This window comes from Lycium ferocissimum, chromosome 12 (assembly GCF_029784015.1).
Source record: "Lycium ferocissimum isolate CSIRO_LF1 chromosome 12, AGI_CSIRO_Lferr_CH_V1, whole genome shotgun sequence".
In the NCBI taxonomy this organism is placed as follows: domain Eukaryota; kingdom Viridiplantae; phylum Streptophyta; class Magnoliopsida; order Solanales; family Solanaceae; genus Lycium; species Lycium ferocissimum.
In genome coordinates, this window is record NC_081353.1 from 32,599,646 (window position 1) to 32,612,197 (window position 12,552).

Consider the following 12,552-nt stretch of genomic DNA (forward strand, 5'->3'; position numbering starts at 1 on the left):
TGTTCTAAATCTACGTATATGTTAAATGTAATGAGTTAAGTTCAAGTATGATTTCTGAATTTTCATCCACTTCTACTTTTTGCCTAATTAACGTAACTTGACTTTACCCATCGACAGTTGAACTTACAAAACTTGATTCACTGGAATAATGCATGTAACTTATGCGTGGTTGCTTCCGGATTGTCGGCGTACAAAATACGGGATATAACAAATTATGTCTATGGAACTGATCCAAAAGATCGTCGACGACGTATATGATATAGCGCTCGATATTATGATGATAATCTTGGTTTAAATCTGTCATGATACAGATAAAGGAAATGATTGGCCAAAAATTAAAGGGTGCAATCGAAGACTAGTGACTTCACATAAGAAATGTGAAGCTTTTGGATTTGTAGTCCAATCATTTGAAAGTGAAAAGCCAGTGGGGTACATTATCCATGCTGCGAAACAAAAATGATTAAAAAAAAAAAGTCGTTAGATATAAATCACGACTTATGACACTAAGGTTTTCTTTTCGCAAAATTCTGGCATTGGTTACATGGAGACACATTTTCCTGTGGTGGATGCAATCACTTTCATAGATTTTATTAGTCTGACAATACATGAAAACTCGATATGCGTATGATGAATTGTTGTCACTAGTGACATTACTAGCTAAACAAGAAAATCTTTATGAAAATTCCTGAAGAATTCAAAGTGCCTGAAGCATAGAATAGTTCTCGGAAAACTAGTTCGGTAAAGCTTCGTAAGTTCTTATAAGGATTGAGAAAATCAGGGTATATGTGATATAATCGCCTTAGCGAGTATGTATTGCAAGAAGGGTACAAAAGCGACCCAATTTGCCCTTATGTTTCTATAAAGAGGCATGGATCTAAAGTTGCTATGATTATTGTGTATGACTGGAATATTATTTGGTACTCTTAAGAGTTTCCAAGAACAGTAGATAATCTACTGTATGATTTAAGATGAATGGCTTCAGAAAGACAATTTTCCTGGGCCTATAAATTGATCATTTGACAAATAGAAAATTTGTCTATTAGTCAAGTTACACATAGAAAATAATGATTCCATTGAGTACCCCAATGATTGTGAAATCGCTTGATATAAACAAAAATTCATTTATACCTCATGAAAATGATGGAATATTTTAGTGCACCAGGTGCATGTATATATCTTGCTAATGGTATGATTATGAAATAACTTATTATATTAATGTATAGGCAAAATATAACTCCTACACAAATAAAATGTGAAGGAAATCAAATATTGATATGAATTTTGTTTATTCTAATAGATATTGTCAAGATTTTGTTGTCTATACAAATGCAGGATATTTGTATGATCTACATGAAGTTTGTACGATCTCAGTCAATTATTTATTTACAAGTGTACGTCTTCCATATTATGTTATTCGATAAGACAATTAATAATTACCACTCGGGCAAGTCACTCAAAAATTTTAGTGACTCTGATGGAAGAGGAGAATGTGTATGGTTGATATCAATAACTCAACACATTTAGGAAGGAAGTGTGGTCTCTCCTTGAAGACAAAGATTCCAACAATATTGAAAGCTAAGGCTGATGGAGACGGAACAAACACATTTCACCAAAATTCTTTTTCACATGATCCACTACAACATTGTGTATCTATAGCTACGAAGTACGTTGTAGCTAATTATGAAAATTTTCGTGGCTAAACACTTTAGCCACAACTTTTTGTGCCGTAGCATTCGTAGCAAAATGTAGCGTAGCTAAAAGTTAGCTACAAACTTTACAAGGTCCGTGGCTAAGGACTAATACTTATTGCTACAGATTTTTTTGTGTTGTAGCTGTAATGGTAAAAAACTTTTGCCACGAAAAATATACTTATAGCAAGTGATTTTATTCTTTTGCCACGACAAATAAAATTTATAGCTATCTTCATATTGTAGCCACAAGGTATTGTGTTGTAGCAAAATATTTAATTTATTTGCCACGCAAAATCAAAATTTGTGGCTATTTTACATTCTAGTCTCGTGGCAATAGTATCCATATTTAGTTACAAATCAAGAAATTCATAGCTATGATTTGAAGTATTTGCCACAAACATTTTTATATTGTAGCTAAAAATATATACCTTTAGCCATGAAATATATAAAATTATAGCTAAAATGTTTCTTCATTTGCTACGAAAGGTGAAATTTTATAGGGCAATTATAAATTTAGCTACACACTCTACAATTCCATTATTACTACAAATTAAAGAATTTTCCACAATCTTTGTTAGTAACAAGAATTTTATAAAAGAATTCTTTTTTTTTTAATTCTAAAACACTTTCAAGTTACAGATAATTGTACTTGATCCAAAAAAAAGAAGTTAAATAATAATTGTATTTTTCTATTTCAACATAGTCACAATACACAATTTTTGTGACACCATCTTGTTTGAGTCCAAAGCTGCTAGTCTTCCTCTTTCTCTCCTTCCACGGTCTTCAACTGCACCTTAGCTTGATCAACATCTTGTCTTAGTTTGTCACTTATATGCTCTCATTCCACAAATCTGTCAGTTAATAATGATAAATTATTTTAGCACTTAGAAGCAGAAACAATTAAGTATATGTGTGTGTACATAGAAATTCAAGCGAAAAAGAAAGTCTTAGATAATTCTATTACCAAAAAATTTAACAGAGTAAAAAAAAGAAAAAATGCAAAGCAAAAAAAAAAATGTATACAAACCTGTAGACTTTTTAACTTCTTAAAAAGATCTTCTCCCTAATATTGTATAGTCTCTTTGTTGTTGCAATCGACGAACTACGGCTCCTGCCAGCATTATTACAACTTTAAAATCTTCAAAATCTCACTCACTACCAATAAAAAATAAGGCACGATATTAATAAAATTGTTGGAATAAGACTGAACTCAAAAACTTGAGTCAAATAGGTGTGAGCGAAGATTCAAAAATCTTAAAATATAAGGATATGAGCATACTTTGAATATAAAAGCGATGGATTCTCTCTTGCTTTCTTTTTATCTTTTTTCATTGTTCACTTTTCAGGACTTAAACCCATACATTCTCACGGACTAGTGGCCGTTGGGCGATCTAGGGCTTCAATTGATTTGCTTTTATCAAGTGAAAAGAGAAACCAATTGTTGAAGAAGGGTATGAGAAAGTGGGGAAGGGTATGCGGCTGGGGGGATTTAGGTTTGAGAAATTGGGCTTTAATTTGTGTTTCCTTTACCTTTCTTGTTGCAAAGTAACGGAAGTAGGTAATAAAGAAAATTACCTAAGGCAAAGTACTCCTAATTATGAATATATACTTTACTTTAAGTAAACGGAAAGAGTCAACTATTCATATGGAATAAATATTATTCTAATATATGTATTCCTTTAAAATTATTTATAGTCCGATATTCAAATTTAATTAAATATAATTACAAGTGTATCTAAATTGTATTTGAAACTTAAAAAGAATTATTTAATATGAATTATGATATACTAGTTAGTTTTCTTGTAAACTCATAAATTAAGTATATTAAATTATTTACTATTTTGAAATAAATTCTAATAATATCAAAAAAGTGTTATAAAATATCAAATTTTCATTTGTTAGATTCAGTGTATAATTTAATGTATGAATATTAATAAAATAGTACATGACCATTACAATGTAATTGGTAGAAAACTATAGTTGTTATTAATTAGATACATTCAAACCTCTCTATAATGGCAGTGTTTGTCCGAAATTTTATGGTTGCTATAGTGAGCTGTTGTTATGTATGTATACCGACATTTGATATTTAGATCTCATTTAGCTGTTATAACCAAAAGCACACAAAAAATTATTTTTCTATATTTTTTATGTTATAAATGTAAACAAAATGCTTGTTAATTTTAAAATCTCAATTGATTTTCATATTTCATTAATTAAAAATTGAAAAGACTAATAAATTACTAATAAATGCATGACTAGTTGTACTATACCAATAAAAAATTAAAATCTAAGAAACATGTGCATTTAAAATTAGTTGAAAATTTAAACATTTCAAGTTTGATGTAAGAATTCTACAATTGTAGGTTGTTTCTTAAATTTCAGTCTCTAAGTGATAATCTAACACTTGAAGTGATTTTAAAATTTTGTAAGACTAAACCAGATTACTGTGAGAAATATAATTTTTTTCCTTTTAGATATTCATACTTGAAATTTACTATGTGCATAACATCAATGATGATTATCATGAATATTTAAATATGTTATTTTTACACATAATATATTTCTTACAAAATATTATTACGCAATATTTGAGTATGACTATTATAGAGAGATGATTTTATAAAGAGTGTACTGCTATAATGAATGTCACTGCTGTTATAGGTAGAATGTTGTTATAGAGAAGTAAAATATAACATGAAAAATCGATTCCAGAGAAAATCAGGCCGTTGTAGTGAAATATTATGATAATGAATGACAATTATATAAAGATTTGACTGTATAATTTTTTCTTAACGTATAAAAATTTAATTGGAACTTACATCTGATACTTATTTAATGAGAATTATAATACAATTAGTTTTCCTATGGACTTTGATATCAACCATATTAAATTATTAATTTGTGTTTCCTTTACATATTATTATATGTATATTTTTTAAGCTTTCTTTACTTCTTTATATGCAAATTCTATAATGAAACTATCATATATGACAAAGAAAATTACCCAAAGTTGAAAATAATGATAAATATTATAGACTTTACTCTAAGTAAATGGAAAACTCAACTATATATATGACATATATATTATTCTAAAATTTGAATTCCTTTTATAGCTTTTTTCGTCCTTTATGAAATAGTTGCTTTTGTTATATACTCCCCTATTTTAATTCTATTAAATTCTTAATTTATAGTGTTTAGTTATATTTATGATAATTATTGAAATAGCATTAGATCATAGCATGAATAACTTTTATACTAATTTAAAATGAATATATTACCGATCAATGTAGATAAATACATGCAAATAGTTAAGTCTGTTTTATAGTTAGAGATTCAAATTTAATTAAATATAACTCCAAGTTTATCTATTTTGTATTTGAAACTTACAATCATTACTTTATTTAATATGAATTATGATATACTAGTTAGTTTTTTATACACTCATATATTAACCATATTAAATTATTTACGTTTTTGTAAATAAATCTTAATAATATTTAAAAGTGTTATAAACTATCAAATAATAGTCACAAGAAATACAAGATTATTCATTACATAAATCATATTAAATTTTCATTTGTTAGATTCACTATATAATTTAATTTAGGATAATTAATAAGATAGTGCATGACCATTATAGTGTAATTGGTAAACCATTATTGTTACAATTAGATATAATTTATTGATTTTCAAAATTATAATTGGACTAACAACTACTATTTATTTAATAAGACTTATAATATAATTTGTTTTACTATTACTTGGATATCAACCGTATTATTTTAAAATATTATTCTAAAATATGAATTCCTTTGTAGCTTTTTTCGTCCTCTATGATATTGTTGATTTTGTTATATACTCCCTTATTTTAAAATTTATGGTTATCTATGATATTTTATTATCATCGACACTCTAAATTTGTAATTATTCATTTTGTCATGACAATTAATTGTAATTATTAAGCACACTATTTTTCACTTTTATTCTCAAATATAATTTGAAGAAAAAGATTAGCTACGGAAATTTTAGCACAACAATGACCCTGTGGTTATATAATTTCTTGATGACAAACTATTGTAGCTATTAGTAGACTATTGCCACGGATGTTAGTACTCGAAGCAAAAAATATTTATTTAGCTACAATAGTTTGTTTAAAATAACTTTTTGTGGCTAAAAGGTTACTATTGCTACAATAAATTTCAACTTGTGGCAAAAAACCAATGATTAGCTACGAAATTTTATTATAGCAAAAACTTTGTAGCTATAAAATTTAACTATTGTCACGCTTGTTTATAACTTGAAGCAAAAACAATTATTTAGCTACGACATATAGTTTCAAATAATTTATTGTGGCTAAAAGGTTACTATTACTACACTAACTTCTATTGCATGGCAAAAACTTATGATTCAGCTACAAAACTTTATTGTAGCAATAATGTTGTAGCAATTTAGGTAATTATTGCCACGATTGTTAGCAATTATAGCAAAAAAAGAGGAATTAGCTTTGTCAATTTGATTTTCGTGGCTAAGAAATTTTACAAATTTGTAGATTGCCATGGAATTTAAATTTTTGTGGCTATTACTAGGTATTAGCCACGATTTTTGAATTCATGGCTAAACTTTCGTAGCTATATATGCCTTATGTTGTAGTGATCTTCAACAAAATGGTGAAATTGATGTTCAACAAATTCAGTGAAAGTGATAATTTGGCGGATTTATTTACTAAGGGGGGTGCCAACATCAATATTCAAGAAATTGATCCGCATGATTGGAATAGGCCCTCACCGAGAGTCAAAATAATGCTACTATCAGGGAGAGTAAAATAAGCGCTGCACTCTTTTTTTCTTAACCAAGGTTTTGTCTCACTGGATTTTCCTGGTAAGGTTTTTAATGAGGTAGCAAGCAGTGCGTATTAAGAATAACTTGTATATTTTTTCTTCACTAAAATTTTACCTTTTACATGGATATCCAAGAGGGAGTGTTATGAATAAATTAAGTGGATTACCATGTGGGCCACCACTACTACTGTAGCAAGCTTGCCTTTGCAAGTCACTACATTTTAAGGCTTTATATATAGCCATGTATAATTGATGGAATATACACAATTCAGAATAGAAAGAAAAGCGGTACGAATACACTTGCTTCTTATACTCTCTCTCTCTCTCTTCGTTTTGAAACTTTATTTTCATCACACTCTTTTTATTTTATAACATAGCCTTATTTCTTGGAAATAGAAACAGCCAACCAACTTCAGCCTTAGCGTAACTGATGACCTCACTAAAGAAAGAAAAGTCCAAGATGCTTTGAGAATGAATTTATAGACAAAATTCATAATTCCTGCCTTCTTAGAAACCTTGGTGGAAGACTTTTGTGTCATGGATGGACCACGCGCCTTCTTTTGCACTACCTACTTCATCCCTATATAAAGAACTGAAACCACACTATTATCCTTATTATTACATAATATTCTCTTCTGTTTTTACCACTTTCTTGTTGATCCAATGGCTGGAGGAGCTATATATATTATAGAAGAAAAACCAGCACAAAAGAAGATCAATGTTTCTATAGCAAATAAAAAGAGCTCAGGTTCTACTTATAAGTACTCTGAGACTTATGAGGCTAGGTTTGTCGATGGGAGCAGTGGACGTCCAGGTAATAGAGAGGACACTAACTATAAATCTACTCATAAAGTGAACGACAAGCCTCATTCTGGTGAAATACGAAAGAACTCAAGTTCTACTTATAAATACTCTAGTGGTTCTTCTAGCAGGGTCACTGAGAAGGCTGTTGTTTTTGTCGATGGGCGCAGTGGACGTGAAGAGAATAGAGAGGAAACTAATTATAAGTCTACTCACAAATTGAATGGCAAGGCTCATTCTGGTGAGATACGAAAGAGCTCAAGGACTTATAAAAACAAGGCTGGTGATCGGCGCAGTGGACGTGAAGAGCGTAGAGAGGAAGTTAATTATAAGTCCTATTACAAGGTGAATGACAAGGCTCATGGTGTTACTATTGAGGTTGAGACTAGTGTCAAGTACAAGAAGACTACTACTTATGATAATTCCAACAACTACAAGAGCGTTACTAAATATTAGGGTCAATATTTTATTTTTGATAATTGTGATGTCTGGATCACCTTGTGTGCATTTCGAATAATGTTTTCTATGTTATTATTGGGTGAATGTTTTTATGTTTATGTTGGTTTTAAGTTCTTGGAATGATCACTTTGGTATTTTTAAGAATATGATTATGTAGTTTGATTTCAAATGACTTTAATTTTATGATGGTTGGATATGGTTTCTTTGGATTTCCTTACCTCAAATCACCAAGAAAATGATAAAAATGATCTCTTATATTGGAACTCACATTTGGAGGTGCAGTTATTGTTGTTTTTAGTCTATTTTTGGTGTCTATTGTAGATTTTTGAGGTATAAATTTTGCTATTTTTTTGGTCTATTTCTAGTGACCGGTGCAAATTTTGGTGTTGTTATACCCGGGATTTGATGGGACTCTTTTGACGTTTCTGATTAAATCTTTCTATTTTGGTGCTTGTTGTAGTTTTTGAGGAATGAATTCTTATGTCTATGTATGTATATATATGTGTGTGTGTATAATCCATTGTTGGTGTCTGGTACAACATTTAGTATTATTGTTCCTAAAATTTGGCGGGACTTTTCAGACGTTTCAGGTTAGATCTCCTTCTTCTTTTTTCGCAGTTCTCGCTAAATCTAAGAGTGAATTGTTTCTATAGTAGAAATATAGACATGTTACACCAAAAGAAAATGCTTTTGGTCAAATGCAAAAGGAGGAAATAAGATATCTTGGCCTCTTACAATTTGAATAGAAGAAAATGACTTTTTCATATCTTTTATGTGTAACAAATGAAAATCTCTTGTAAAAGGGTCATTAAATTAAAAAAAGTTTGTAATAAAGACTTGGTTCTTCTAGCAGGGTCACTGAGACTTATAAGGCTGGTTGATTTTGTCGATAGGCGCAGTGGAAGCTAATTATAAATCTACTTAAAAAATGAATGATTAAGCTCATGGTGTTATTACTGAGTTTGAGACTAGTGTCCAGTGCAAAAAGACTACTATAATATTCTAACAAATCCAACTAAAAGAAGGTTAATTATTATTAATTAGTTTTATTTTCTCTATGTTATTGTTAATTATATATTTAAGTAGACTATGGTTTGAGGCTTTTTTTTTCTTAGTCTTCCATTTGGTATCTTGAATACCGGTCACATGCACTTTTTATTTTTTCTCACAGACTATTTTCTTACGGTGTCTCTGCAAACCTCTCACTTCTCTCTTACTTACTGTGCAACCTCTCACTTCTCTCTTAAACACTTTTGTGTTTGGTGTCATTTATAAATGAGCCGAAGTGATCTATTTATAGTAGTTGAATATTACTCCCTCTGTTTCCTTTTACTTGACTATTATACTAAATGTAATTTTTTTACTTGTCCATTTTAAAAAATTAATATAATTTTATAATTTTGTTTTTATACTACCTTTATCATTAAATAACTACATAAAGTATTAGTAGTCAAGTTTAGATTTTTTAAAGCATAATTAATAAGGTTAATTTAGTAAAATAAACTCCTAATAAATACGTTCTTAAGAAGAATGTCAAGTTAATATGAACCAAGTAAAATGAAACGGAGGGAGTACTATTGATGTCATCATCACTAAAGAAAAAGAAGTCCAAGTTGCTAGAATGGATTTATTGGCCGGTTAGCCAATATCTTTGATAAATAAAAGATCTTCGTTTGTTAACTATTTCGTAAACACTTTGGAAAATTCGTATTGGAAAAATATTGATTTTAATATACTCCATAATCCATATTCTGTGGAAAAAATGGAAAGAAAAGGCATAAAAAATCAATCTTTGGAAAGTTCGCATTGGAAAAAGTTCGCAGTGTCAGCAGGTAGTTAGGACTTGGTCTCCTGTATTTTGGAAAACAATCTAACTTTAAACATCCCATTTGCCCTTTAATGCCCTATTTTTGTAGCCATAGAAATTTCATGGCATGTTTAAGAACACAAATTCCAGAAGTCTCTTTTTTAAAAATAAATTTCGTGTTTCGATTGGCTTTTGTTATATAAATTGAAATGGACGGAGTAGAATCTTTTTGAAGGAGAGTTAAATGACTGGATGACCGTATCAGCTACCAAAATTCATTGTGTGGATGATCTTACTCCTTCAAGCTTCTCATTTTCTTGGCATTTCCGTCTTCGGAAGTATGGAAAAAATTTATGATGATATGATTTTCAGGGGCTATGGTTGGGAATCACTCTTGCCATCTTTGCACAAGCACTGCTTCTGTTAATAGTTACTCTGCGGACAAATTGGGAAAAAGAGGTAAATGGCTCATGTTTTTAACCCTTATATGACTCATCTTAATCTAATCCGTTCATAATTTGCACTTGAACTCAGCTGTTACCAACTCATCTAAAAGTTTAACTGTCAGGGAGAACTGATCACTTTTAGTGAATTATATTAAGTCGCAACATAGATCACACGGGTGTTTGATTTCTTCTTTGAATTTCCGAATTTTGTAGGCAAAGAAAGCAGCTGATAGGGTGACTCCAGAGCTGACTAGCATAGAAGGAAATGCAGAATGCAATTGAACTGTAGAAAATATGGCAAGATGCTCATACTTCTGAATTATTCTGAATGCTATTGACAACATTCAGAATTAGTGAAAACATTTACAAGTTTAATAGATGAAACTGATTCCATAATGTGAATTGTGATAGTCTAACACAAAGTGCCATATATCTACACTTATTGAAACATGGATTGAATATAAATCCAGATTTTATTCAGAAAGGGAGTAGTACATGCATGTGTTTCTTTTTGTTACATGAATTCAAGAATTTAAACTTGATGGATTCGACTTTTAAGGTGTTTAATATTGAACTCATTTTTACAATTCTAAGATCAATTGATCGTGAGGGTAAGCCTGTCCCCGAAACTTGTACTTATTCTTTTGAGGTTCTTTTATTATTAATAAAAAGCCACTCAGGTAAATACCTGGGTGGTCCAATAATCGTTAAAAAAAAAAACGAAGAAGAAGTGTTGATCTAGAGAGTGTGTTTGGTACAAAGGAGAACATTTTACACTAAAAATGTATTTTATGGTGTTTTTGTCTTATAGATCATTAGGAAACCCAAAAAGTAGAAAACAAAAATTGGCCCATCTCGAACCTGCGACCTTCGCGTTATTAGCACGACGCTCTAACCAACTGAGCTAACGGGCCGTCTGTTTTCAACGCCTTACCTTTAATTTTTTAGCCGCCTCTTTGTCTACGGCCTTGTAATTTTCCTTTCGATTTGACGCTTATGTAATTTTCTTAAATACATTGTTTGAAAGATATCATCGACCATACTAGAGTCTAATGATTTTTTACGTCAAGAAATGAATTTTGTGATTAACTTACCCATTTCAAAAGTAGCTTATGATGTTAGGCTTGTTGAGATCTTATAATGAAATAACAACTCTCTCTCTCCACCAACATAAAAATAGAATATGCATGACAGATAATAAAGATCTTCATTGGTTAACAATTTCGCACATGCTTTCCATTATCTCATTATATGATGTCATTTGACTAGTCACAGGATAGAAATATTGACTTAATTTATATTCTGGGGGAAAAAAATGAAAAGAAAAGCATAAAAGTCAATCTTTGGAAGGTTAGTATTATTGTTAAAAAATCGCAGTGTCAGCAAGTTGTTCGTACTGGGTCTCCAGTCTTACTTACTTGTCCTATTTTCTATCTAACTAGTTTCTGGACACGTGCATTGCACGTGTATTCTATGTAATCAGTATAAACTTTTTAAAAGGATTCAAATAATATTAGAATATATATTTGTGACGAGTTACACTATATTTAAATGGGAAGATACAAGCTTAAACTGATAACGGTGAGCTATTCGACAGTAAAATGATTAGATATCATTTAAACAACTAAATATAGTTACATAAATATGATGGTCAACCAAATATTCAACTTGATAATTGTCTTGCTTTTTATATGTTGACAACATATAGTTTACGTATGAATATGAGCAACGCCGACTATAGTTGTAAATACTTCACATGTAAAAAAAATTGCCTTGTATTTAAGAATTTGTAGCCAGATTTTTTGCCTTGTATTTAAGAATTTGTAGCTAAAATTTTTGCCTTGTATTTAAGAAATTGTAGCTTCTTTCCTTTATAATGGCATACATATCAAGAAGAAGTTGTCAAATGAAAGTAAAATTTTGTAGAAGCTTTACATAAATTCGTTCAACATATGTCTTCCTTTGGATGGTTTAGTATATCATTGTCAATTTCATGGTGTAAAGCGACAGAAAAAATACTTAGTAGTTATTTGTGATAGAGATACTTAATTATTACGATTTCCTTGTGTTAGTGTATGTAAGTTAAAAAAAGGCAGGCCTGTGCATATATAGAACATCCTCCATTTACACAGGTCCGGGTAAGGGCTATATCCCAAGGGAATGTGATGTCAGGGGCGGATCTAAGGCCCGAGAAGGGTGTTCACCCCAACACCCTTGGCAAAAAATTATACCATAAAATATTTTTTTTATTTTTATTTACATATATAAATTTTGAATACCGTAAACACAAGAGAAGATGTTGGTTTAGGGGGTTCAAAATTTATCATGAAGTTCCAAATTCAAATTCCAGACATTACATTTTTATTTTTTGAACCCCCAGTGATAATCCTGATTTATTTCACGACTCGAATCCGACTTATAGGTCATACAGACAACTTAGTTGGGTTATTTCATTTAAATATCTTGTGTTCCAAGACATCCATATAGATATATTTGTTTAGTTTCTT

The 12,552-nt window shown here is 30.1% G+C and overlaps 1 long non-coding RNA gene across 1 annotated transcript; it reads right to left on the reverse strand.

Annotated features, from left to right (window-relative positions):
• Positions 1 to 2,335: 2,335 nt before the first annotated feature.
• Positions 2,336 to 3,222, reverse strand: LOC132039531 (uncharacterized). The gene is made up of 3 exons (XR_009410380.1): positions 2,971 to 3,222; positions 2,719 to 2,846; positions 2,336 to 2,542 (listed from the first exon to the last, which is right to left on the reverse strand). It is a non-coding gene; the product is annotated as an uncharacterized LOC132039531 (long non-coding RNA).
• Positions 3,223 to 12,552: the final 9,330 nt, after the last annotated feature.